This window comes from Pinus tabuliformis, chromosome J, assembly GCF_031772625.1.
Source record: "Pinus tabuliformis cultivar Carrire ecotype Pingquan chromosome J, CPIR1, whole genome shotgun sequence".
NCBI classification, from domain to species: Eukaryota; Viridiplantae; Streptophyta; class Pinopsida; order Pinales; family Pinaceae; genus Pinus; species Pinus tabuliformis.
The window spans coordinates 65,956,340-65,983,398 of NC_142295.1; the positions used below are offsets into that span (position 1 = coordinate 65,956,340).

The window sequence follows — 27,059 nt, forward strand, 5'->3', positions numbered from 1 at the left end:
TGCTGGCAGCGATGCAATGCTTGTGTTCTCTTGAGGTGACTGCGTCGAGATATTGTTTAGGCTCACTAATAGCAGAGCAACACCAGGGAATATTCTTAAAATCTCAGTATACTTATTAGCCTTCTCCCATATCGAAACAATCGAGGCGTGACAAATCATATATTGGTGTGTCTTAAGTTGAGAAAATAATAGAGGGGATTATATATTTAACCGAGATAAGTGGGAAATCTAGGGTAATCTATTTGGCTAACCAATACTTCCTGAAAGACTAAGTCCTTTCACTTATAGAATTAAACCTAAATTGAGAAGTCGGAGTTCTACCAGTGTGTCGCCAAGAGTTGACATTGCAATCAACACCCTCCAAAATTTTTCCCACACTTGAATTTTGGAGCCTACTACGGATCTTGCAATTTGTTGATCTATGGTTACCTCATGGTTTATTGATGTTTTGTAAAATGTTCGAGTCTCCTTCTCAAAGTTTTAACTTTCAAAGTCACTTGCCCACACATGCAAAATCTTGGTTGAACTTATAAGTGCACTTTCTTTATGCAAGATAAAATGAGCATAACATCATCCATCAAGACGGTGCATGTGCGATGTTTAAATCATGGTGATAATCAATGTGCACTTTAATTGACAGTCTCCCTCACTTTTGTTGTGTTTTTACTTCTATTTTGGTGATTTTTCCCAATTGTCACTTTTGGTACACCTTCGCTTTCACATTTGTGGTTGTCACTTTTGCTCGATTTCACTTTAATAAGTGTCATATTCATGTTATCCTCACTCTAGCATGTGTTGTTGTCAAGGTCATTCACATTTTACAAGTGTTGTCTTCATGTTTTGCTCCTGTTGCGGGTGTCCCTTTTGTTGTTTTCACTCTTGCATGTGTCACACCTTTGCGTATCACCAAAATTATTTGACACGCTTCTCTACATGATATGGTCTTACATATCATTAGAATATGTGCTAGACACATACCTATAGCTTAGCATACCTTTTGGTCACAGTTGTCTGCTTTGTCGTAACTTGCGTTCTAAGTGTCGTAATGTGTCGTTTCAACTATCGCACTTAGAAATAAGTGTCACTTTGTTGTCGTTTCGAAGTGTGACTTTTATCCATGAATCTTGTGTATCATTTGGTTTGTAATTATGATTTTATGTGTATGTTCCATGTTTGAATCATGTTTGGATGTATCTCTCTCTTTTAATTTGTTGGTCTTGTTATCACTCCGTAATTTCCCAAGGATATGGAGAGAAACCCAGAGGTAACCACAAAACCACTTGCAAAGTTGGGATCTAGTCCTTCCAGCTTTAGAAAGGGATCTCTCTATTTGATTTTAGATTCCCGTTTTAAGATATTAGGCTAGTTATTGAGTTGTGAGTTTGGTTTTTTCAAATATTTGGTTGAAAACTGTAGGGAAAGTCCATTGGGCATGGAGTCATGAGTCTCAGGGTGATCAAATACAAAAATGACAGAACATATGTAACACAAAAAGGTGGACAAGCTTTTGGATCTTTAGATCATTTGTGGAGTGAATGGGATGAAAATATTTAGATTCAATTAAATATAGAGAATTCCAGGATGAATTATATACTTAATATCATAGTGAAAACATAAGTATTGTTTATAAGCCAGAGCAGAGTGTATTTAAACAAATTTATCCCTTAACCTTATTTAAACAATAGAGACAGAAAAACATATGGAACACTGGAAAAATAACAATTTCACATGAGAGGATACATCACCATTTGCCTGACACAAGAATCCTGGAACAAACTTTCTGTATTGATGAAATTAATCACTTTAGTACATGCACAACTTACATCAAAAAGTCTACTTTCTTCATACAAGTTCCAATCCTTGTTCAGCTTTATTACAATATATTTATAGACTTTCTGCTAAACTAATATCAAATTCCAAGAAGGAACTGATTACAAAATAATATCTAACAATTTATAGAAAAAAATTGAATAATAAACTAAAAATAAAATCAATCACTGGAAAAATGCAAGAAATCTAGAACTGCTGGAAAATATTCAACCTTCAAATCTGAAAATTGGTTCATTAATGATGATCATGTTCTTTGGAATCTAGAAAGGTTGAAGTTGTCTTCATAAAAACTGCTAGCTTCCCTCTCATATCTGATTAACTCTGCCACCTGTATCAACTAGATGTCCCTTTGAGTTATATTTCTTCGTTTTTTTTTCCTTTCGTCATCTTTTAAATACTTCATTACTATCACAAAATATTTGGGGGAAAAAATATATTTTGAATAATATCTCCAAATATTTCATAATTAAAATTTCAACATAATTATTTGAATGATTTAATAAACCATATTGTTTTCAAATCCATATGTTGTTTTTAAATCCATGCCTTGTTTTCAATTCCATGCCTTGTTTTCTCTCCCCGTGGATTTTAAAAAACCATGTCCTGTTTTGCTTTCCCATGGATTTTGGAACCCATGTCCTGTTTTTCTATGCTTTCACCTGTAATTTCAATTCGCACCTATAAATCTCCTTTTACTTTAACCTATAAATTCATTTCATCTGCACCTGTAAATTCATTTCACCTATAAGTCTTGTTTTAATTTAGTCTCCTATCCGTAAACTCGTTTACATGAGTTTCATTATTTCTCAACCTCCCATCCATAAAAAATCATTTCATAAATGTATGAAATATTTCCTTTATATACTTTCCAGCCCCCCCCCGAAATACATCATAACTATCCATGTGAATATTCACATATCTCAAGGAATTTTTTAATAGGGAGAATTAATGCATTAAGTGTGGGGTGGGGTCACAACCATTCGTTTGACTTAGGGACATTTCATCTTTTAGCAATGGAAGGGTGGATTCTGACAGTTGACTCATGACATATTAATGATGACCTCCTAGGGACCTTTGGACAAAGATAATTTATATATAAGACCTGGTGTATTTGTAAGCTAAATTTTATCAGCAAATTCCCAAAAGTAATAACCAGATAATCATCAATTAATCATTATCATTTATAGGACCCTAATAGGTCTCACACTTAGACATTTCGAGAGTCGTTCTTGGTCCTTCATCCCTATGCAAGTTGTGAAGTAACTATCCCTCTTACCAAGTGAGGATCTTAACCTATCCATGGGCCTCAACAATCCTACTCACCAATATTGGTGCACTAAGTCATCATCAAGATCACCTCAAATATGTTGCACATTATGAACCTCCAAAGGGAATTCACGTAATCCTTCTTGCTTATACCAACTCACTACACTGAGTTTTTTTACCTCTTCCTTGCACGGCACACAGAACACTCCTAATGAGAAACTTGGACCTCTTCTACCCTTTTTCAGAGGAAAAAAATGCAATGAAAAGACCCTCATATCCTCTCAATGTAGTGAAAACCCCCTTAGGAAAATTAGCTTCCTCCTTGGCCTCCCTCAATGAAAAGTGCATTCCAAATGGCCAATCACTCATTGTTGAGTCAAACTACACTAGCCTAGGAGGAAAAGTGTATTCCAAAGCAACAGTGACCCTTGTTGAAGAAAATTGTGTTGTCTTTCAATCCTTTTCTTCTTTTGAGTGCATGGTGCAGTCTCGAAGGCTCAATCCTTCACCCTTCCCCCTTCCCCAATGTTCTCGACACCCAAGGCTTGTTTTGGCCTCTTCCTCTAGAGTGCATGGTGTAGTAGGGAAGGTTGAAGGAGGTCTCATCTCTATCTTTAACCAATCAAAATGTGTTTTCCTTAAGACCTCCTCTTCCTCCCAGCACATAGCGTAGTCCTAAAGCCTGAACCTTTCACCTTCTCTCTTCCCTAGTGTGCTTTTTTCTCAAGCTTGTTTAGGCCTTCCTCCTTAGTGAATGGCATAGTAGGGAAGGTTGAAGGAGGTCCCCTCTCATCCTTGACTAGTCAAATTGTGCTTTCAAGGCTTCCTCTCTTTCCCTTAGGGTGTATTGTGCAGTCATAAAGCCTGAAGCCTTCAATCTTCCCTATTGTGCTAGACCAAGGAGAGCTCCTCTTCATAGTGCATGACATAGTAAAAATGAATAGTGGAGCCTTCCTAAGCCATTGATAAGTTTGATTGTGCCCTCCTAATCAAGTCTCCTTCTTTTAACCTCTCACAGGCCTATCATGAGCTGGCCATTTCATGAGCTAGATAATGATAGAATAGATGATTTTGAGACTGATGTTCCTTTTCATGAATTATTTTCATTGGAAAGAGTACCTTCTTAGCATGACAAGGTGATTCTCAAAGCAGATAGTAAGGAGAAATCATAAAGAAACACCTTTGGAGAAGAAAGAAATAAACAAAGATATCATGGAGACATGCAGAAAATCATGGACCAATATAGAAAGAAGACATTGCATGAGGACTCTGAGGATTCTGATATTGATCGAAGACCCTTTTGAGGGTGAAGATAAGGAACAAAGTGGCTATTTCATGAAGATTAGGCATAGATCAGATCTACCATCCAGAATACAAGATGAATCAGTAGAGAAGACAATTTGGCATTTCCATCTCATCATGGATCCCATGTCATCATTATCAAGTTGAAACTTGTACAAGTGTCATCATAATGGTCAATATGTGTCCATATGTCATGCCACATCATGTGGAATGTAATGATGTATTTTCAAGGAAAAGGAAAAAATGTAATGTGTGGAAGTCTAAGAGTCATATGTGGAATATGAAGAGTCACATAGTCATATGGAAAAAATTCACATGAAGAAGTCCAAAATTCATATAGAGAAGTCCAAAATTCATTTAGAAGTTCAAGAGTTGAATAGAAGTCCAAATGTCATAATAGAAGTCCAAGAGTCATGGGGATATGAAAGTTCATTCCTCTTGTTATGAAATCTACCTCATAAATCAAGCAAATGTCTTTTGGAGGCTTAAGCTTTAGAGAGTTAGTCTTGGCTTCTCTACTTAGCATAGGAGAGAAAATTGTTCTTTGGAGAAGCAAGAAGTGACTTAATGTCCACTACAGGTGTTGAAAAATGTGCAACAAGAAATGTTAAATTTAGAATGTGCTAAAAATAGACTGGCTAAAAATAGCATGTCTAAAAATAGCAGTTTGGCCAGTGAGGTCATTGGCCACATTGGGTGAGAGGTGAAACTGCTAAAAATAGCATTTTTGGGTCCCTTCCTATTTATAGCAGTCCCTAGTCTATCTATAAGAAGTAAAATTAATTTTGGTCTTAATAGCAGTTGGAAATATTAATTAATTAATTCAGTTGAGTTAATTAGTTAAGGAAATTCGAATTTGAAGTCTTTGTGAATATGCATATGAGTTGTCCCACTGATTGAGGGAATAAGTATGGGTTCTATAATGAGAGAATCAGTTGACTTAGTTCTAACTAGTCAATTCCAGTTAGATTATTTTAACAAGTTGCTAAAATAATAAAATATAGTATGCTTGCATGCATGTGACAACTATTATTTTAGATAACTGAGAATTCACTCATGGATTACTGTTGCATGTCAGTTCTGTCAAAGACCCAGTTGAGATCAGATGTGGGACAGTGTACTATCAGATGCTTGGATATTTCTAATAAGTATTCCTTGCATGGAGAAGGATCTATTATAGGAGATTGGAGGACTTGTGGCCTATATATTGAGGCCTAGGTAGTCCATGATTTTCATCTTCTGATGGAAGATCATCAGGATCTTCTGATTGAAGATCATCAGAGTATAGAGAGAGCAGGATAGCTATTGAGTTGATTCTTTTTGTATGTTGAAGATGATTTCCACTTGATCGATAATACATGGTTGGGGTTTTATGCTGGTACTTTCCTCTGGATATATTCTATGTTATGTGTGATTTATTTCTCTTGATCAATTATTCATGTTTCTACTTGATGTTGCCCATGAATTCGATTATGCTTCCACTTAATGTTTTGTAGAAGTAGAACAAGTATTATGTTTTAGGACATTGCATATATCGGTTTGTTCTACAGGTGAAATTTCTAAAACGGGAACTAGTGCCTCACCATTGTAACTGTGTACTTGGATATTTCACCTAATATTGAAATTCAATGAGCCAACACATTTTCATGCATGTATTGTGAATGTTTTAGGACTATCCTTTGGATGTGTACGGTATATGTTGTGTTCATATGTACTAGAGAAATTTAACTATTTTAGTGGCTTTGATACTCATTTTATTGAAAGTGTCTTGTATTTTCTTTAACAATAATTATGTGAACTATTTTGATAACGAAAATTTTCATGCTCTCGTGTGTCTCTCTTAGGTTAGTACTATTACTTCCTTCTAGAGACTCACTCTCGTCTCCCGTTTGTGAAGGTCTTCTTTTACACATTGCTACCGATGTTTCACAATGTCAACTTGTTTGTTCAAGGTTTATGTATATAATCTCTTATGCAATTTGTTGAAACCAAGGTGAACCTTACAATTATGGAGGTCGGGACAATACACTGGTTGGGGCTTCTACTCCAAACGGTGTGAGGTATAATTGGGACTTCACATCAGAGAGACCCCTTGTATGTTGGCAATATCCAGCACTGTCAACAACCAAATAATACAATGTTTTAATTTTATACATTCTTACAATAATATATAACATGTGCATAAACTATATAACAATGTCATCAAGATTCGGGATTAAAGGATGATAGTCATCACATGCATACCGCTATCAGGTAAATAAATATAGTTTCCAAAACACTTTTGTTGCAGGGTTGAGTATAGTTACCATACATTATTGTTATTTTGGAATATAGATGACATACCCTATAACATATTTTTCACTATTTTTTATACTGCAAACCATATCTACTTTTGATTTTTATAAAAGTAGCTTGTATACTCTTACAATGTATCAAATATTATTGTTCTTGACAATTCGATTAACCTATTTTTTATCACTCACTAGACCTAACAAAATCATTTTATCTTATATAATTTTGGAGCATTAAAAATGTTTACTTATTACATCGATTTGTGTCCTTTCTAAAGTTGAAAAAAAAAATCTTTTAACCCAAATTTTTATCTTATGATTCTAAATATAAGGCACTAACATATTTTCATTATCTTCTATATCAATGGATGAAATTTCAAATATTAACTACCTTGCATCTCTAAATATGTGTTTACCTTTTCAAATTTACCTAATACTTATAAAATTACCATTCAAAATATCAAATAACAAATGACATCATGTGAATATAAAATGAATTATTGTGCAATTTTAAAGCAGGGGGGAATGATATTGATCTATGTATATCAACCACATTTACTAATGTGGTTGTGATAGTAATAAGCAATTATTCCTTTCTTACACTTGATAAATGATGTCAGTTTTTTATAGTATAGGAATATATTAATTTGATATGTTTAATGATGGTGAATAATGTGTACATGGCTTTTTGTGTGCATCTTAATCATGCATAAGACAACACACTCAATGCAATATCCATTGAAATTTTAATGCCATCTTAAGCATTTAAAATCCAACAGTAAATCAATCCCAATATCGTTACTCTGCAACCAAACTCTAACCCATGGTAAAAATATGGAGGCATATAAGGTGGGGTGCCTTTGCAAAATGGTTAGGTTTCTTGATAATCATGTTTTCTATTTAAAGTTGCAATTAAGAGAATGTAAATTAGATCTTCACTGTTGGTTTCAATTTTAGGAGGTGGGATTGTCAATTCTTGCAAGGCATATTCCGCTAAGATAAAGATTATGGACACAGTGGTTTCACAAATGCTATGATTTCCCTAGCCGCCATTGCATCACTTCAAGTGCCTTTTTATTGCTTGTGCTATGTGAAAAGATATGTTCTTTAGTTGTAACGATCTTTATGCCCACATGAAGATTGGGTTGTTTCCTACTTTTTTTGGTGATTTCTATTCATTGGCCTCTAAATGTGTGGTTCTCATAATCCCATAAGGTAGTTGATGCTTTTTCTGATGCTTCTTCTTCAGTGGATCAAAAATGTCTTAATAAATGCAGATTTGCAAAAATGGTGAAAGCAATCCCTAATCTTGTCTTACGGCCCTCTGTGGTGAAAAATAACATCATTATCCTTCAGGAAAGAGGTTTAGTTGGTAATTTTACAAGTCTTTGGCCCACTCCTAGCTCTATTATGGATTGGATTTCTAAAAATTAGGTAGACCATGAACTAACTACTACTTTGTACTGCGAAAAAGGATTTTATATTTTTATTTTTGAAAGTAGAGAATAGGGATCCAATCTTTAAGTTTGGCCGCTAGTTCATGGGCTCCAAGGGAATGTTTCTAGCCACAACATGGAAAGTTCTCCTACCCCCATTTGGATTAGATTGCCACATCTACCCATTATTTTCTGGGGTGATGGTTTTTTTAAAGTTATCAGAGACAAGCTAGGCCATTGTATTACTCATGAAAAACCTCAGTAATATTTTCACAATTACCAAAATTTGTGTGGAAATGATTTTGCAAAAGGACTTCCTAAGGAAATTCAGCTTGAGTTGGAGGGATAGAGCCATATTCAGACCAGTATAAGCAAGTTCATTTCAAATGCAACTCTTGCCATGAGTACAGCCACTTTGTGAAAAGTTGTCATAATGCTCAAGCAACTCAACTATTTTCTAAGCCAACTCCAACTTCTCAAAATAATTATGAGCAAGGATCATTCAAACAAGTTTCAAGAAATCAAAGAAAACATCAATCTAGGAGGACTCTACCTAAAATGAAGCCTAAGTCACTCTCGCTTACTCCCCCCAATAAAAACTTTGGACCATTACAAACCCCAGGAGAAGCAGATGAAGATTTAGAACCCCATCCTTGATCTCATATAGTCCTCCAATCTTACCTATTAACATTATATCAAGTGCAAATAGATAAATCAATACTCACAATGATGAAGAGATCCCATTCAGGGAACATTTGGAATCTTCACAAGATAACATCCTAGTTTTAGAAAAGGAGGATTCAAAAGTTGAAAAGGGAGAAAGAAGATGAGGTCAATCTTCCCTCTTCTTCTCCTTCCTATACAAATGTTGGAAATAAAAACCATGTTCCTCTCCTCCATTAACAAGAGTTAGGAAAGATTGCAAAAATATATCTCCAAAATATATTTTCCTGCCTTTTTTTCACTGCCTTGGATCTAGTGGGAGATCAGTGTCACTCAAATCTTAAACATGTTTTGTCTTTGCATCGTTTTGTGAAAGCAATTTGTAAAAATATGCTATAGTACTCAATAATTAATAATATCAAGTTATAGAAGGTTTACTATTGGAACTCTACCCTTTTTTATTTTGAAAGGAGGAGGAATGTGTTTTTGTTTTGATATCATTTTCTTTTCAAAATATTTGAAGTAGATATTCCTTTCATCATTCTTTCTGATGTACCTCTCAACTTCTCACCGCAAATTCTATCTTAATATAAATTTTCCTATTATGATTTAGAAAAATTATTCTAACTTCAAATGGTCTTGGAGAGTACTTTGACCAGGGAAATAAATCCAAGAATCAATATGAGTAAAGTAAGACTCTTTAATGTTTGATGAGGACTAATAAATATTTAAAAGTACTTACGAGCCAACCACAAACAAAAAAATGAAGTGTTAATGAGACATAGGAGGCGGGATAGATGTGGTTGAGAGAGTCGTGCTAAGTCATTTGAATCTAAAGTTGGTTTAAAAAAAAGTGTAAGCTAACAAAAATCAAGTGGTCACCTATGAATAAAATTTTTGTTTTCTTTCCATGTAGAAAGATTGTATCTTGACACACATGTTTACAAGGTCTTATAAGTTGAAACCTTGGTTTCAAGGGATGGAAACCTAGCCCAATTAAGAGATTTGGGGGATGATAGTTTTTGAGAAAATAATCTTAGGAAAAATGAAGTGTTAATGACACATAAGAGGTCAGATAGGTGTCGTTGAGAGAGTTTTACTAAGTCATTTGAATCTAAAGTTGGTTTAAAAAAAAAAATTAAGCTAACACACATCAAGTGGTCACCTATGAATAAAAGTTTTGTTTTCTTTCCATGTAGAAATATTGTATCTTGACACACATGTTTACAAGGTATTATAGGTTGAAGCCTTGGTTGCAAGGTATCAAAATCTATCCCAATTAAGATATTTAGGGGATGATCATTTTTTAGAAAAGAACCTTAGGACTTAAATAAGATTTTGAGCAAATTTTAGATCATAGTTCCAGGTTCACCATAATCCAATATAATTACAAATTTCTATATATTATATTGCAAGATATTTGTTGGTACAATGAGAAAGATATATAACTTTTTTTTCCAAAAGAAAAAAACCATAATTTCTATTAATTAAAATAAAAATTACTTTTTGAAGACATGATCTATATGTGTATAGTGATCAAGCCAGTTCATGTCGAGTATAAAGAGATATTTATGGGATGATAGTTTTCGAAAAAAGAATTTGTTGTAACTGCTACAACAACCCCTCCAAAATTTCTAACTCTTCAAAATTTCAAAGCCCCTTTACCATTTCCATAGCTTCCACCCGTCCTTAGAGTTTGTTCGGAAGCCCGGAAACCCCAAAAAAGTTTCAAAAGCCTAAGTCTCTTCCTCGTAAGCCAAACCAATTTCATGATCAAGTCTAGTTGCCAAGTCATAGTACAATGGAAAATTTGATTTCTCCTTTTGTGACCCATGTGACCGTGAGACCTCACCAAATCACTAAGTCACAGAAGTCGCATGGAAAATCCTTCTTGCTACGCGACCTACACGACTAGTGCGACTATGCGACCCAACAAATCATTGGGTCACAAGGTTGCAAGGGTCTCACCATATCGAAAACACGACCTCTACGACCTAGCAACCTATGCTACTTAGCAACCCATTAAGGTCGCTAGCTTGCATACCTCCCTAAATCAGATAGTGCGACCCATGTGACCCCCACATGTGTGACCAAAATTATAAATACCGACCTCAACTGGTCATTTGCACATCTCTTCTCGGTCACACGAAGAATGGGGAAGCTCGAAGACTGCACAACGTGCATGACCCTCATAGGTAGGTGACCTTTCCCCTTCCCAATAATCATTTATTTTTTCCATGTGTCTTCCTCTTCCACCCCGACTCTGCGAATTCCCAACCAGGAGGGTTTTATCCATGATTCAGCCTCATTTTGATTGCAAACCCTGGCTGAGTTGTTGTTTAGCTTCATGAGCCTCCCGAAGTGTTTTCCACGCTCATTTCTCGTCCCTAGCTAACATGTTATCCCTGCAAACTAATCCATATGCTCCCGTAAATCCCAAGGACCTCTCCTATGCCACGTTCATCCCCTCAAAATTGCCTAAAGACGTAGGTTGCACAGCCTAAGGTCGCGATAGGAAAAACTGCATGACCTCGCAACTTGCGCAACCTCGCGACCTAAGTGACCTCGCAACCTGAGGGACCTCGCAACCTACTCAACCTCCACGGCCCCGCGACTTAACCTACTTTGAGACCCAAGTGACCTGACTGATTCTGCGACCTCGTGGCCTCACTCCTAGCTTCCCAGTCGCTAGGTCTCACCCTAATCCATGCGACCCATGCATCCTCGTCATCCTCACGACCTCGTGATATGCCAAAAGGCCTTCTCTCGGGCCCTGAAAACTATAGTTTATATTTGCAACAAAGTTTTATTCTCATGTCATCTCTCTCATCATGGGATTTTTTATTCGATATGTCAGGTGACATGGATCTCGATTGCATCTCCATCTCCTCCTTAGAAGATGAGATGGCACCTCTGGTAGAAAAATCTTCCCGTAAGAGCTCTAGAAGCAATTCACAAGAAATCTACCAGTATGAAGAACCCCCAATCCACAGAGATACAACTTGCAATATTAACAAAAACACCAAGCTATCCTGGTATGATATTTATGGGGAATTTTCCAAACCATATATACTAAAGAACAAGGAGGATTTCCTAGTGTACATAAATTTAAAGAGATCAAATCTTTACAAGTTGGCATCACATCCTCTAGTTTTCCCGTGTTCCGAGAAAATTTATTGGATCATACAGAGCATAGACACAGATTCATGGACAGTAAGGTATCATACTGGTGCACCCCTCGCAGCTATCACCTCCACATATATTGTTGCATACTACAGGTTGCTTGAGAAGGAGGAAACCTTCAACACCCGCTGGCTCACCAGTTTTGTGACTCCTACCAAGGATATTCTTAGATAATGGTGGCAAGTCCCGTCTAATATCCAGGTTAGAACCGACCAAATTTACAGGACAAACGGATTAAGGAAGGTTTATCGGTTGATTTTCGCCATTATGAACCATCTGTATGGGAGAGCGGATTGTGATGTGTTACACGGGACATGGTTCCCCATCATGTACGTTGTCGCTACGTGAAGAACAATCTTTAACTAGGCAAACATTCTCATGTCAATCTTGAGAACGAATATAATTGCAGCTAAGCATCTGGAGCCAGACCAGCCACCAAAATTCTATATGGCCTCATACCTACTAGACGTAGTCTGTGCAAGGTGTCAGTTCAACAACTGGAGCTACAATTGGAACACGTTCACAGCCAACCCAATACACCATCATTACAAGATATTTTGGGACACCGTCTATAAGGGTATGATTGATATTATTTCTGAGTCATTTATTGCTCCACTATATCAGTGGTTGTTCAAGGAAGAACCACCTTGTATGTCAAAGAGGGCCATGGAAACCATTGTCAAGGTGGCACATTGGTTCCTGATCCAGGAGGGGGCATTTATTTGAGTTTTTAGTTCCTATAAAGCCTCGCATGCACTTCCCAGGTGTTATCACTGAAAATTCTGTTGCCAAAAATTTTTAGCCTAGCTTAAAGACAGGGTGTTTTCGCAGCGCATGAATTTTTTAGCAGTTTCGCAGCGCTACCTGTTTGAGTGATTTCGTAGCGTGCTACGAAATTAGGGATTTGTTCAAACAATAAATCAGGTCATCACTCTGGATCATTTGTGAGGTATTTTCCAATTTACTTTCACCTGATGATAAGGTTCTTGCCCGAATGGTGCTTACTACTATTGATACTGCAGTGTTTAGAGCCATACAAGAGCCTTTTGGTCCATCACATTCAGTTGTTCAGTTGCAGCCCATTAAGATTAATCTTCAAGAGGAATCATGTTTAAGAATTACTTCTTTTGTGGCTGATGGCATTGTGGTAAATCCTGGTGAGGCTTTACCTGATACTTCGGTGAACGCCCTCTACTTCAGTCTCAAGGAGATTGACCCTACAATTCCGGTAGATGCAGTAAAGCTAGAACGAGACATTTGCAAAATTGTTGATAACTGTTCACATGCAGCAAGAACTTTCAAAATGTGAAACACAGAGGTTGCTAAGCCTTATACTTTACAAAGTAGTTGATCCCTCAAGACAAATAAGAGATGATGCCTTGCAAATGTTTGAGACCCTGTCTATTAGAGAGTGGGCAGAAGAAGTTGAAAGCGCAGGTCGATATCGGGCAGCAGTTGTTGGCAGTCTTCCAGATTCCTATCAACAGTTCCAATATCAACTCTCTGCAAAGCTAGCAAAGGGGTATAAAAGTTGCGATGGATCTTGGATCTAAAGAAGGATCATGTCATGCTTGCTGGAGCGCTTGCTAGTCATATTGACTTTGGAACGCAGATTGAAATCATTAGCGGTGCTAATGCAAGTTCTGCACAGCCTCGTTTTTATTTCTTACTTTGCATCTAGTACTTATCTGATTTCCTAAAAGAAAATAAAGGGTTTCCTAGTGATTAAACTCCAATACAAGAGGGTGGAGAGTCAAGTTTCTGCATTGAGGATTGAACGACAGCAACGTGCACACATGGCACGCATCCGAGCAGGGTAATGAACACATGGCAGCATACATCCTAATACATCTAGCAGATCACACTCTTTTCTATATGAGAAATTAGGCTTTCAATAAGTCTACAGAACTTGTTTTGTTGTGATTCTAATTGTCTTCACCGTCCAAATGTCATCGACGAAGACAATCCCAATTGAAATCCAGTAAGAATCGTTTTGAATGGATGGAATTTGCATATATCAGATGTTAACATTGCACAGTCCTGTTGTAGTAGGAGCGTTCAGGGCCGCTCAATCCATTTCATGCATATCACTCTCACTCTACAGTTGATGGAGGTTTCGAGGTTATGACATAAGCTATTCTATTTACTCCACGAACACTGTTGCAAATCTACGCAGAAACCTCTGCAAGGAACTTAGGATCAAACTGATACCAATCTGCGGTCATTCCATCCTCGCAATGTTGCGACAATCCAACTGGAATTGAAAATAGACTTCACAGAAGAGATCAAGAAATTAAGGCTCAACCGAGACTCTAGAGCGTTCACGGGCTTGAATCACTATTTTGAGCATCAGTTGGAATTCTTTCCGGCACTTCGTTTGGAAGTTTTCTTCACTGCATTCGATTTCTTTGTTCGTTGTGATCGCAGCAGATGCAGGAGAAGGGGCATGTCATAGATCAGCAGAGTCTCGAGGAACTTGTCGAGGATATGACCAAATTTCAGGGCTTTGTGCACAGGAGAAAAGGGCATTGGCCCTCATACTGGCGCCCCCCTGCATTACAAGGGGCTTCCTTTCCATAGAGTTATCAAAGGTTTTATGATACAAGGTGGAGACATCTCAGCTCAAAATGGTACAGAAGGTGAATCAATATATGGATTAAAGTTTGATGATGAAATCTTTCAACTGAAAAATGAGCGCAGAGGAATGTTGTCAATGGCAAACTCTGGACCTAATACAAATGGCTCTCAATTTTTCATCACAAAAACAAGGATCTCCCATCTCGATGGAAAGCATGTTGTCTTTTGGAAGGTAATTAAAGGCATGGGAGTTGTGCGTGGCATTGAGCATACTCCCACAGAAGGTAGTGAACGCCCTTCTCTAGATGTTGTAATTTCAGATTGTGGGGAGATCCCAGAAGGATCAGATGATGGAATAGCTAATTTCTTCAAAGATGGAGATTTGTATCCAGACTGGCCAGCTGATCTTGATGAGAAATCTGCAGAAATTTCATGGTGGAGGAATACAGTAGATTCTGCGAAATGTTTTGGGAATGAAAATTACAAGAAAGGGGATTATAAGATGGCTTTAAGAAAATACAGAAAGGCATTGCGCTATCTTGACATTTGCTGGGAGAAAGAAGAAATTGATGAAGAGAAGAGCAATCATTTAAGGAAGACCAAGTCGCAGATATTTACGAATAATTCTGCTTGTAAATTAAAATTAGGAGATTACCAGAACAGTTCATGCAACCAGGAGTAAAGACAAGAGTAATAGGGTCATCATCAGCCAAGGTGGAAATGTCATTGCTATCAAGCAACAGGCAGGAACAACACAAGAAGAAGTGCCTCAGATTAAAAATGTTTCTAAGGAAAGGGCAGTGAGATATGCAAATTATAAAAAGGCTGTACTAAAAGGCAGTACAAGTCTAATGGGCCAAACTGACTCAGTGTCTGATGCATATTTCTGGACAGTGCCAGCTCTGAAGCAGGCAAAAACCATGAAACAGCTGAACACAAGCCTAAGAGCAGAAAACAAGGCTTTGAAGAAAGAAGTTAGCAGTTTGAAGAAGAAGCTAGGTAAACTAGCTGATTAATCCAAGGGGAAATTTGCTTTTCAAGTTTTGATAAATTTTAGTTTCCATCATTTTGAAACTTTTTGGATCCCTTACACCTGTACAAAGTAGCTGAAGAAATCATGAAGTTAAGTCAACAGTGCTTTAAGATTCATATGTTCTGTTTTGACTATCTACAGCAGTTTCGTAGCGCGCTACGAAACTGCTGTAGATGACTGTTTTATGAGAAAAAATGAAATTGATGCTGAGGTCAGCAAATCTTGAAAAGGATGACTCGAGGCCAGTAAGGAGACTATACAAAGCTATCCAGATATTCAAAGGGTGACAGGTGTGAGTGTTGAAGAAAAAGGTGAAACTTTTTGTTTTTTGCTAAGAGTCTTCCTAAAGTTACTTTATAACCGAAATGTTAGGGTTCTGGTAGGGTTACCGAAATTTTGAGTGGTACACCTGTTCAGTTCACAAAGCGTCCAGATCATGAGGAATATTGGATTATGCGTGGTTATTAAAGGTATTAAATGGCTTGGAGCATAGTCTTTTAGTACATGAAGACTAATGGAAGGCAGGGACCGTGAAAACAGGGCACATATCCTCATCAACTAATGAGTTCATCCACACAGCAAGTATCTGAAGCTGCTCGTTCAGTGAATGTTTCTCCAGCATGTCTTGGCCACTACAGAAATGGTACAGGTGTCAAAGTTCAAGAAAGCATCAATGCACATGAGGAGATAGAATTAGAGTTTCAATAGGAATGGGACTCTATGTATTCACAGCGCAATACCTTTGTATTTAATAAGTTGTTTAGATATAGATAAGGCAATTAATGATAGGATTTCGAGCTCCCCTCATGCTGGAGGAGGAGACTCAAAGTAGTTTAGTTTGTTTTCCTATATATAGTGAAAACTCTGATGTAATTGAGGTTGGAGATTTATGAAAAAACAGAGTTTTGTATATCAGCTTATGTAAAAGACTTTTGACAGTAATATAAAGATTACTTTTTCTTCCCAAGATTCATCATGTGTTCAAGTGCTCAGAATATATGTGGCTTTGTTTTTATCCTTTTATGTTTTACAGCTCACTAAATATGCAATCACTCTGAATTCACCTAGTGCTCAGACTTCCTGTGTATATTTAGGAGTTGAGGTTCCTTTTGAGAAATGTTTTGAGTGTTTAACATTATATGCCTTGGCTTCCATGATTAAGTAGTTAATAGTTTACTGCAGAGGTGTTTGACTCCATGAGCCCAATAGAAGAAATGTTATTTTGTTGTTCCAACCATCTTACTTTCATAAACTGTTTGAAGAGTTAGCCATCTTTTCTTATTAATAATTCCTATCAAAAATCTGTGAGAGAGCCCTCTCTGACTAAGGAGGCTAAGCCTTAGTCTAAAGCCTGGTTTGAAATAGTTGCATGAGATCTTGCTAAGTAGCAGCCCTTAGTACACGATTTTGTGATAACATTTTGGTGCGTCTGCCGGGAGCCTGAAGTCTATTCATTCCCGAAATTTAGAGGCTGAACTTCTGAAGGTAGCAGGAGCTCAGACATCTTTTGAGGCTGCAAAACTACCTTGGCGACTCCACACAGAAAATAACAAATTAGAAGGTGACTCCACTGCTAGAAGATCAGTAGCTTGATGAAGTTTCAAGATGAGTTCCACTGCAAGAATGAATGCCAGGTATGCTCCTATGAATCGGTCTCATATCCCTGGTTTTCCAAATCCTATGCAAAAGGTTGATTGGTTAGATGATCTTCCAATATTCAAAGATGAAAAGAAGGACAATGCTGCTCTTCATTTGGTTAGGTTTCATATGCATGTACGCAGTCTTAAGGTTCATTTCCCTGAGGATTGTCTCATGAGGATGTTTATGGCCACTTTAGAAGGAAAAGCATGGTCTTGGTATAAAAGTTTGGAGAATGGTTCATTATCTTCTCTTGCTGATTTCCATGATGAATTCTGTGAAATGTATAAAGAAGGTTATCCTTCCTTATTGATGCTTAAAGATTGTTGTAGACATTCTTTAAGTCTTATTAAGTATTTAGAGGATGGTTATGATGATGATGAATTCACGGATGAAGAAATTTTAGAGGCTCTTCATAACAATGTATTTCAGCACCAAGGAGAAAGTATATCATCCCATGAAACGCAGCATGAGGAGCAGCAGGGGTTCACTTGTGAAAACCATGTTTCATCCCTTGATATGAATGAAGAGATGCAGCAGTATTCTGAAGATGAAATCGATTGCACACAGCAAGAAGAAGTGCTGGAAGACAGCTTCTACGACCCTCAGGCAGAGGAAAAGCTTGTTCAATTTTGTAATTCCTTGCAGCAGCTTACTCCAAATAATAATCATAATAGTGAGGAAAATTCCATTGTTTGTTGGAATGATTCAGAAAAGCAGTTGGATAGCTTGTCAAATAGAAAAGTGGATAGCACATTAAAGGGGTCTTGTGTGGTTGAGAATCAGTGGCCTGAAAATGAAGAGTGTTATCATGATCATTATTTTCAGCAGCTTTCTATGGCAGAACATAAGGAGACAATGCTGGTTCCTTTCTCTTTTACGCTTGAGGAAATGCACACTGCTGTTGAAGATCAGCTTTCACGACCAGAAAGTTACAAGAACCATCAATCTAATCATGTATTCTGGGATCCTATAGCTGACTACATGGAAGAGTTTTACTCTCCAGTGTTTCAGTTTGCCTATAAAGATCAGAAACAATTCCAGTGGTAGCGCTCATCACACTATCATATTGGCTCTGAACTCTGATGCAGTCAAAGAAGTCAAACATCAGATAAAATAGAGGATTGGCTACATTGGAAATTTCATATTGATTGAGCAGAAAGAAGTTGAAATTGTTAGGGTAGGTAGGTAGGTAAATACAAATAAGCTCAAAGTCAACTGAGCATTCTTCAGTAGATGTAGCTTTCTTTCTCCTACAGTCATGCTTGTCAAGCAAATTTCTGTTTGTCATAAATGGATAAGGCACTGGACCTGCGAGTTCTTAGTGTACCACAAGGGCACACTATCCCAAGTGGAGCCACTGTTATCACTGAAAATTCTGTTGCCAAAAATTTTTAGCCTAGCTTAAAGACAGGGTGTTTTCGCAGCGCATGAATTTTTTAGCAGTTTCGCAGCGCTACCTGTTTGAGTGATTTCGTAGCGTGCTACGAAATTGGGGATTTGTTCAAACAATAAATCAGGTCATCACTCTGGATCATTTGTGAGGTATTTTCCAATTTACTTTCACCTGATGATAAGGTTCTTGCCCGAATGGTGCTTACTACTATTGATACTGCAGTGTTTAGAGCCATACAAGAGCCTTTTGGTCCATCACATTCAGTTGTTCAGTTGCAGCCCATTAAGATTAATCTTCAAGAGGAATCATGTTTAAGAATTACTTCTTTTGTGGCTGATGGCATTGTGGTAAATCCTGGTGAGGCTTTACCTGATACTTCAGTGAACGCCCTCTACTTCAGTCTCAAGGAGATTGACCCTACAATTCCGGTAGATGCAGTAAAGCTAGAACGAGACATTTGCAAAATTGTTGATAACTGTTCACATGCAGCAAGAACTTTCAAAATGTGAAACACAGAGGTTGCTAAGCCTTATACTTTACAAAGTAGTTGATCCCTCAAGACAAATAAGAGATGATGCCTTGCAAATGTTTGAGACCCTGTCTATTAGAGAGTGGGCAGAAGAAGTTGAAAGCGCAGGTCGATATCGGGCAGCAGTTGTTGGCAGTCTTCCAGATTCCTATCACCAGTTCCAATATCAACTCTCTGCAAAGCTAGCAAAGGGGTATAAAAGTTGCGAGGGATCTTGGATCTAAAGAAGGATCATGTCATGCTTGCTGGAGCGCTTGCTAGTCATATTGACTTTGGAACGCAGATTGAAATCATTAGCGGTGCTAATGCAAGTTCTGCACAGCCTCGTTTTTATTTCTTACTTTGCATCTAGTACTTATCCGATTTCCTAAAAGAAAATAAAGGGTTTCCTAGTGATCAAACTCCAATACAAGAGGGTGGAGAGTCAAGTTTCTGCATTGAGGATTGAACGACAGCAACGTGCACACATGGCACGCATCCGAGCAGGGTAATGAACACATGGCAGCATACATCCTAATACATCTAGCAGATCACACTCTTTTCTATATGAGAAATTAGGCTTTCAATAAGTCTACAGAACTTGTTTTGTTGTGATTCTAATTGTCTTCACCGTCCAAATGTCATCGACGAAGACAATCCCAATTGAAATCCAGTAAGAATCGTTTTGAATGGATGGAATTTGCATATATCAGATGTTAACATTGCACAGTCCTGTTGTAGTAGGAGCGTTCAGGGCCGCTCAATCCATTTCATGCATATCACTCTCACTCTACAGTTGATGGAGGTTTCGAGGTTATGACATAAGCTATTCTATTTACTCCACGAACACTGTTGCAAATCTACGCAGAAACCTCTGCAAGGAACTTAGGATCAAACTGATACCAATCTGCGGTCATTCCATCCTCGCAATGTTGCGACAATCCAACTGGAATTGAAAATAGACTTCACAGAAGAGATCAAGAAATTAAGGCTCAACTGAGACTCTAGAGTGTTCACGGGCTTGAATCACTGTTTTGAGCATCAGTTGGAATTCTTTCCGGCACTTCGTTTGGAAGTTTTCTTCACTGCATTCGATTTCTTTGTTCGTTGTGATCGCAGCAGATGCAGGAGAAGGGGCATGTCATAGATCAGCAAAGTCTCGAGGAACTTGTCGAGGATATGACCAAATTTCAGGGCTTTGTGCACAGGAGAAAAGGGCATTGGCCCTCATACTGGCGCCCCCCTGCATTACAAGGGGCTTCCTTTCCATAGAGTTATCAAAGGTTTTATGATACAAGGTGGAGACATCTCAGCTCAAAATGGTACAGAGGGTGAATCAATATATGGATTAAAGTTTGATGATGAAATCTTTCAACTGAAAAATGAGCGCAGAGGAATGTTGTCAATGGCAAACTCTGGACCTAATACAAATGGCTCTCAATTTTTCATCACAAAAACAAGGATCTCCCATCTCGATGGAAAGCATGTTGTCTTTGGGAAGGTAATTAAAGGCATGGGAGTTGTGCGTGGCATTGAGCATACTCCCACAGAAGGTAGTGAACGCCCTTCTCTAGATGTTGTAATTTCAGATTGTGGGGAGATCCCAGAAGGATCAGATGATGGAAAAGCTAATTTATTCAAAGATGGAGATTTGTATCCAGACTGGCCAGCTGATCTTGATGAGAAATCTGCAGAAATTTCATGGTGGAGGAATACAGTAGATTCTGCGAAATGTTTTGGGAATGAAAATTACAAGAAAGGGGATTATAAGATGGCTTTAAGAAAATATAGAAAGGCATTGCGCTATCTTGACATTTGCTAGGAGAAAGAAGAAATTGATGAAGAGAAGAGCAATCATTTAAGGAAGACCAAGTCGCAGATATTTACGAATAATTCTGCTTGTAAATTAAAATTAGGAGATTACCAGAACAGTTCATGCAACCAGGAGTAAAGACAAGAGTAATAGGGTCATCATCAGCCAAGGTGGAAATGTCATTGCTATCAAGCAACAGGCAGGAACAACACAAGAAGAAGTGCCTCAGATTAAAAATGTTTCTAAGGAAAGGGCAGTGAGATATGCAAATTATAAAAAGGCTGTACTAAAAAGCAGTACAAGTCTAATGGGCCAAACTGACTCAGTGTTTGATGCATATTTCTGGACAGTGCCAGCTCTGAAGCAGGCAAAAACCATGAAACAGCTGAACACAAGCCTAAGAGCAGAAAACAAGGCTTTGAAGAAAGAAGTTAGCAGTTTGAAGAAGAAGTTAGGTAAACTAGCTGATTAATCCAAGGGGAAATTTGCTTTTCAAGTTTTGATAAATTTTAGTTTCCATCATTTTGAAACTTTTTGGATCCCTTACACCTGTACAAAGTAGCTGAAGAAATCATGAAGTTAAGTCAACAGTGCTTTAAGATTCATATGTTTTGGTTTGACTATCTACAGCAGTTTCGTAGCGCGCTACGAAACTGCTGTAGATGACTGTTTTATGAGAAAAAATGAAATTGATGCTGAGGTCAGCAAATCTTGAAAAGGATGACTCGAGGCCAGTAAGGAGACTATACAAAGCTATCCAGATATTCAAAGGGTGACAGGTGTGAGTGTTGAAGAAAAAGGTGAAACTTTTTGTTTTTTGCTAAGAGTCTTCCTAAAGTTACTTTATAACCGAAATGTTAGGGTTCTGGTAGGGTTACCGAAATTTTGAGTGGTACACCTGTTCAGTTCACAAAGCGTCCAGATCATCAGGCATATTGGATTATGCGTGGTTATTAAAGGTATTAAATGGCTTGGAGCATAGTCTTTTAGTACATGAAGACTAATGGAAGGCAGGGACCGTGAAAACAGGGCACATATCCTCATCAACTAATGAGTTCATCCACACAGCAAGTATCCGAAGCTGCTCGTTCAGTGAATGTTTCTCCAGCATGTCTTGGCCACTACAGAAATGGTACAGGTGTCAAAGTTCAAGAAAGCATCAATGCACACGAGGAGATAGAATTAGAGTTTCAATAGGAATGGGACTCTATGTATTCACAGCGCAATACCTTTGTATTTAATAAGTTTGTTTAGATATAGATAAGGCAATTAATGATAGGATTTCGAGCTCCCCTCATGCTGGAGGAGGAGACTCAAAGTAGTTTAGTTTGTTTTCCTATATATAGTGAAAACTCTGATGTAATTGAGGTTGGAGATTTATGAAAAAACAGAGTTTTGTATATAAGCTTATGTAAAAGACTTTTGACAGTAATATAAAGATTACTTTTTCTTCCCAAGATTCATCATGTGTTCAAGTGTTCAGAATATATGTGGCTTTGTTTTTATCCTTTTATGTTTTACAGCTCACTAAATATGCAATCACTCTGAATTCACCTAGTGCTCAGACTTCCTGTGTATATTTAGGAGTTGAGGTTTCTTTTGAGAAATGTTTTGAGTGTTTAACATTATATGCCTTGGCTTCCATGATTAAGTAGTTAATAGTTTACTGCAGAGGTGTTTGACTCCATGAGCCCAATAGAAGAAATGTTATTTTGTTTTCCAACCAGCTTACTTTCATAAACTGTTTGAAGAGTTAGCCATCTTTTCTTATTAATAATTCCTATCAAAAATCTGTGAGAGAGCCCTCTCTGACTAAGGAGGCTAAGCCTTAGTCTAAAGCCTGGTTTGAAATAGTTGCATGAGATCTTGCTAAGTAGCAGCCCTTAGTACACGATTTTGTGATAACACCAGGTTCGCCACAGATAAGGTGCTATTGCGGGAAGTATGTTAATCGATGACACAGGGCTTCTCGAAACACTAAGCAAAGGGAAGAAGAAACCATGGCCAACTTTTCCTCTTGCCAGCGGGGCTTATGTGGTAAACAATTTCAAGGAAGTGGAGGCAGAAGCTAAGGCATTAAAAGGGTGTTGTTTCATGGCCTTAAACCATTGTATGTATGATCTCGAGAAGTTTGTAGTTGTGCATTTCAAGAGAGCTAATTTTAACTGGTCATACTCGCATTCCAGGCAAGATCATGAAGATGGAGTTAGAAATGGGTTCAATGCCACCAGGAAGCTCAGCTCCAGTGAGTAGCAAGCAAGAGATGAGGATCTCCTCAGACAATCCCAGGAGAATGTGAGCCTACGAGAAAGGTAATCCACCCTGACAAGGAATAAAGAGAAGCAGAAGACAACCAGGAAACTCAAGAAATAGAAGGAGAAAGAGGTAGAAGATGCCCTGAGTGACCCGAAAGCAGGAGAGGATAATGAGACGCTAGAACAAAGGAATGCAGCCCTAGAAAAAACAAAGTAAGATCTCAAGAGGTAAAGAGAGGAAGAGCTCAAACAATCACAATATTCAGGTGACCAGGACCAGCTTGAGAAGAGGAGGTGGCAAGAAGAGGAAGGAAGAAAGAGGAGGAAGAAGGAGAAAGAAGGAGCAGGGAGAAACAAGTAAGGCAACTCAGCAAGACTTAGAGCAAGTTGAATTGTCTCCAATAGATGTTCCCCCTTCTACTCCCCTCACTGGAGGACATATTCCCCTACAAGAACTAGGAATTCCTGAAGAAGAAGAAGAAGTATTGTATCTCACCAAGCTCACCTTTGATCAAGTTAGCTCCAATATTACACGGGAGAGAAGAAAGTGTTATGCTAGAAACCATGCAGAACCCTTGTCGGTAACCACAACTAAAGAATTTTTTCCCTATACCACAGTTAATCCTGAGATGATCACCTCGGCAGCTACTGCATTTGTGACTACAACTGGACACAATGTTGCTAGAATGAGCAAACAAATCACAGAACTCCAAAACAGGGTTTACGCATCAGAGAAGAAGGTCACTAGAGTAGAACAAGATATAAAGAAGGTAGAGGAAGAAAATGTAGCTCTCTGCTTAGTGCACTCCAGCACAACAGAACTACAGGCTTCAATCAAAGATGAGGCCGATATGCTTAGTGAATCCATGGAAATGGTCTATGAAGAAATGTCAAAGCTACATCACACAGTATCTCCAATCTTGGCCATACAAAACCATACAAAAGAGAGGTTTGATATGCTGAAGGAATTTGATGTAGCTCTAGATAGTATACATGAGTGGTCCATCAAATATCCAGTGGCACCGGTGGTAGTCTTGAAGAAGGATTGGATCACCATGCAAAATGCCAAATTCCATCTACGCATCAAGATCCAATCAAAAGAAAAACTGGCCAAAGATGTAGACAGAGTGTTGGCTTCATATAGACACCTTTTCAGTGGTTTGGAATCAATGATCAAGAACCATGGGGTCCCATCCATCAGAGAAGTTGGGTAGGTAAGAAAGCAGGAAGACATCTCACAAGAAGTTCAGGCATTCCTTGACACATATAAGCAGGCAGGCTGTTATGAAACTAGCTCACAAAAAGATAGAAAATATAGATCAACGCCTTAGAATTCAGCCTCTTCGAGGGGCAACCTCTTTTACATTACACAAATGAATGATTCTTTGATTATTCAAATGATAAAACCTCCTTTCTATATATAGGAGTCTAAGGAGTCATAATATAACCCAGCCGACCTAACAATAATAATATAAAGGCACAAAAATAACAATATAGGGATTCTATGGGGCATAGTAATAATAATATGGGGACAATAGGGGCACAAAAATATTAATAAGGGATACAAATACAATAGTAATGGGGTAATCACTAGTATTATAGGGACCTAACATGCCCCTCTCCTTCAAAAAAGTCTTGTCCTCAACGCTTGAGTAGTTCTGGATGCTTCTGTATAAAATTCTCATCCTCCCATGTGGAATCTTCAGTGGATAAGTTCTTCCCCTTGATGAGATACTCCGAAATTGATCGATTTCGTAGCTGTCGAGTTCTTGTTTCTGTGACTGCTTCTGGTTCCAATATAATTTTTCCTTCCTCGTCAAGTTCTGGAAATATTGTTTGAACTGGGAGCTTGTCGCCTATAACCTTCTTTAAACATGAAACATGGAAAACTGGGTGCACTCGAGAAGCTGCAGGAAGCTCCAATTTGTATGCCATAGTACCAATCTTTTACAACACCTTGTATGGACCATAATACTTTGGTGATAATTTATTATCCTTATTAGCTTGCTTGAGGGACATTTGTTTATATGGTTGTAGCCTTAGGAATACCTAATCACCTACATCAAAACTTCTTTCAATGCGATGTTGATATGCCTGTTGTTTCATTCTATTCTGTGCCAACACGAGGTTATCCTTTAAGATTGGGAGGACTTGTTGTTGATGATTGATGTGATGTTCCACTGCTTGAACCTTAGAATTTTCTCTTAAATATGATGTGATGGATGGTGGTTGATATCCATAAAGTGCCATAAATGGGGTCATTTTTGTTGCTGTATGGAAGGAAGTGTTATACCACCATTTAGCCAGAGGCAATCATTTTACCCATTGTGTTTGTTTATCAGATACAAATCAATGAACATATCCTTCCAAACATTTGTTTACTATCCTAGTTTTCCCATCAGATTGAGGATGATAAGATGAGCTATGAGCTAACTGAGTACCGAGACAAGAAAATAATTATGTCCAAAAATTTCCAGTGAAAATGGGATCTCTGTCACTTACAATAATCTTTGGGTTTCCATGTAGCTTTTGAATTGTTTCCATAAATGCAGCAGAAACTGTACTGGCTTTAAATGGATGTGATAATGCACAAAAGTGTGCATACTTGGTAAGTCTGTCAACTACCACCATGATGACACTCTTTCCCTCAAACTTGGGTAAACCTGTGATAAAATCCATTGAAAGCTCATCCCAACATTGGCTTGGAATGGATAAAGGTTGTAATAGACCCAGGGTCTTAATTGTTTCAACTTTATTTTGTTGGCAAACCAAACATTCCACCACAAACTTTTGAATATCCGATTTAAGGCCATCCCAAAAGAATTCCTTCTTAACCCTGTGGTAAGTTTTTAAAAATCCTGAGTGCCCTCCTAAGGGAGAAGTGTGCAATTCCATAAGAATCTTTTGTTTGATTTTGGAATTCTTACAGAGGTATAAGCGGTATTTATACCATAATAAATCATTTTTCCAGCTAAATGTATCAGATGTACTGGAATCTTGTTGTAACTTTCGAATAAGTGCCCACACTTCTTCATCATTCTTCCATTCATCCCTTGCTTCGTTTATCCAATCTGGTTGGATAATAGAAATGGTGCACAACAATGCTTCCACATCCTCATCCTTTCTTGATAGTGCATCTGCCACCACATTTTTCTTCCCTTTTTTGTAGATGATTTCAAAGTCATAACCCAACTTTTTGTGACCCACTTTTGTTTCTCTTCATAGGATAATATTTGTTCTAAAAAGTATTTAAGGCTATCATGATCCGTTTTTACCTTGAAGTGTCTTCCCATTAGGTAGGGTAACCATTTCTTAAGTGCATGTAGTATTGCCAACATTTCCTTCTCATAAATAGCTTTGTGTAGAAACTTTCCCTTGATTGGACAACTTTCAAAAGCAATGGGTCTTTCATCTTGCATTAAAACAGCACCAATTCCATTTCCTGAAGCATCACATTCCACAATAAAGGTTTTTGTGAAGTCTGGTGTAGCTAAGACTGGTGCTTGGCACATTGCCTCTTTAAGATGTTCGAAGGCCTTTGTTGCTTCTAGAGTCCATGAAATGCATCTTTCTTCAATAATGTTGTTAGAGGTGCTGCTATTCTCCCATAATTCTTAACAAACTTGTGATAATACCATGTCAACCCGAGAAATCCTCGCAGATGCTTTATGGATGTGGGGATTTTCCATTCCTTAATGGCTTTAATTTTGCTAGGGTCTACCTTAACTCCTTCATGAGACACAATATGACCCAGATATTCCACCTCTTGTAATCCAAAGAAACATTTGGATCTTTTTGCATATAATTGTTTCTCCTCCAATAGTTGTAGCACCCTGTCAACATGTTCAACATGATCCTTCCAAGACTT

General features: G+C 37.9%; 2 pseudogenes; both read left to right on the forward strand.

Moving 5' to 3' along the window:
- The first annotated feature begins 14,468 nt into the window (after positions 1-14,468).
- On the forward strand, positions 14,469-15,230 carry LOC149225525 (peptidyl-prolyl cis-trans isomerase CYP40 pseudogene; annotated as a pseudogene).
- Positions 15,231-20,312: 5,082 nt separating this feature from the next.
- LOC149225526 (peptidyl-prolyl cis-trans isomerase CYP40 pseudogene) lies at positions 20,313-21,074 on the forward strand (annotated as a pseudogene).
- The last annotated feature ends 5,985 nt before the right edge of the window (positions 21,075-27,059 follow it).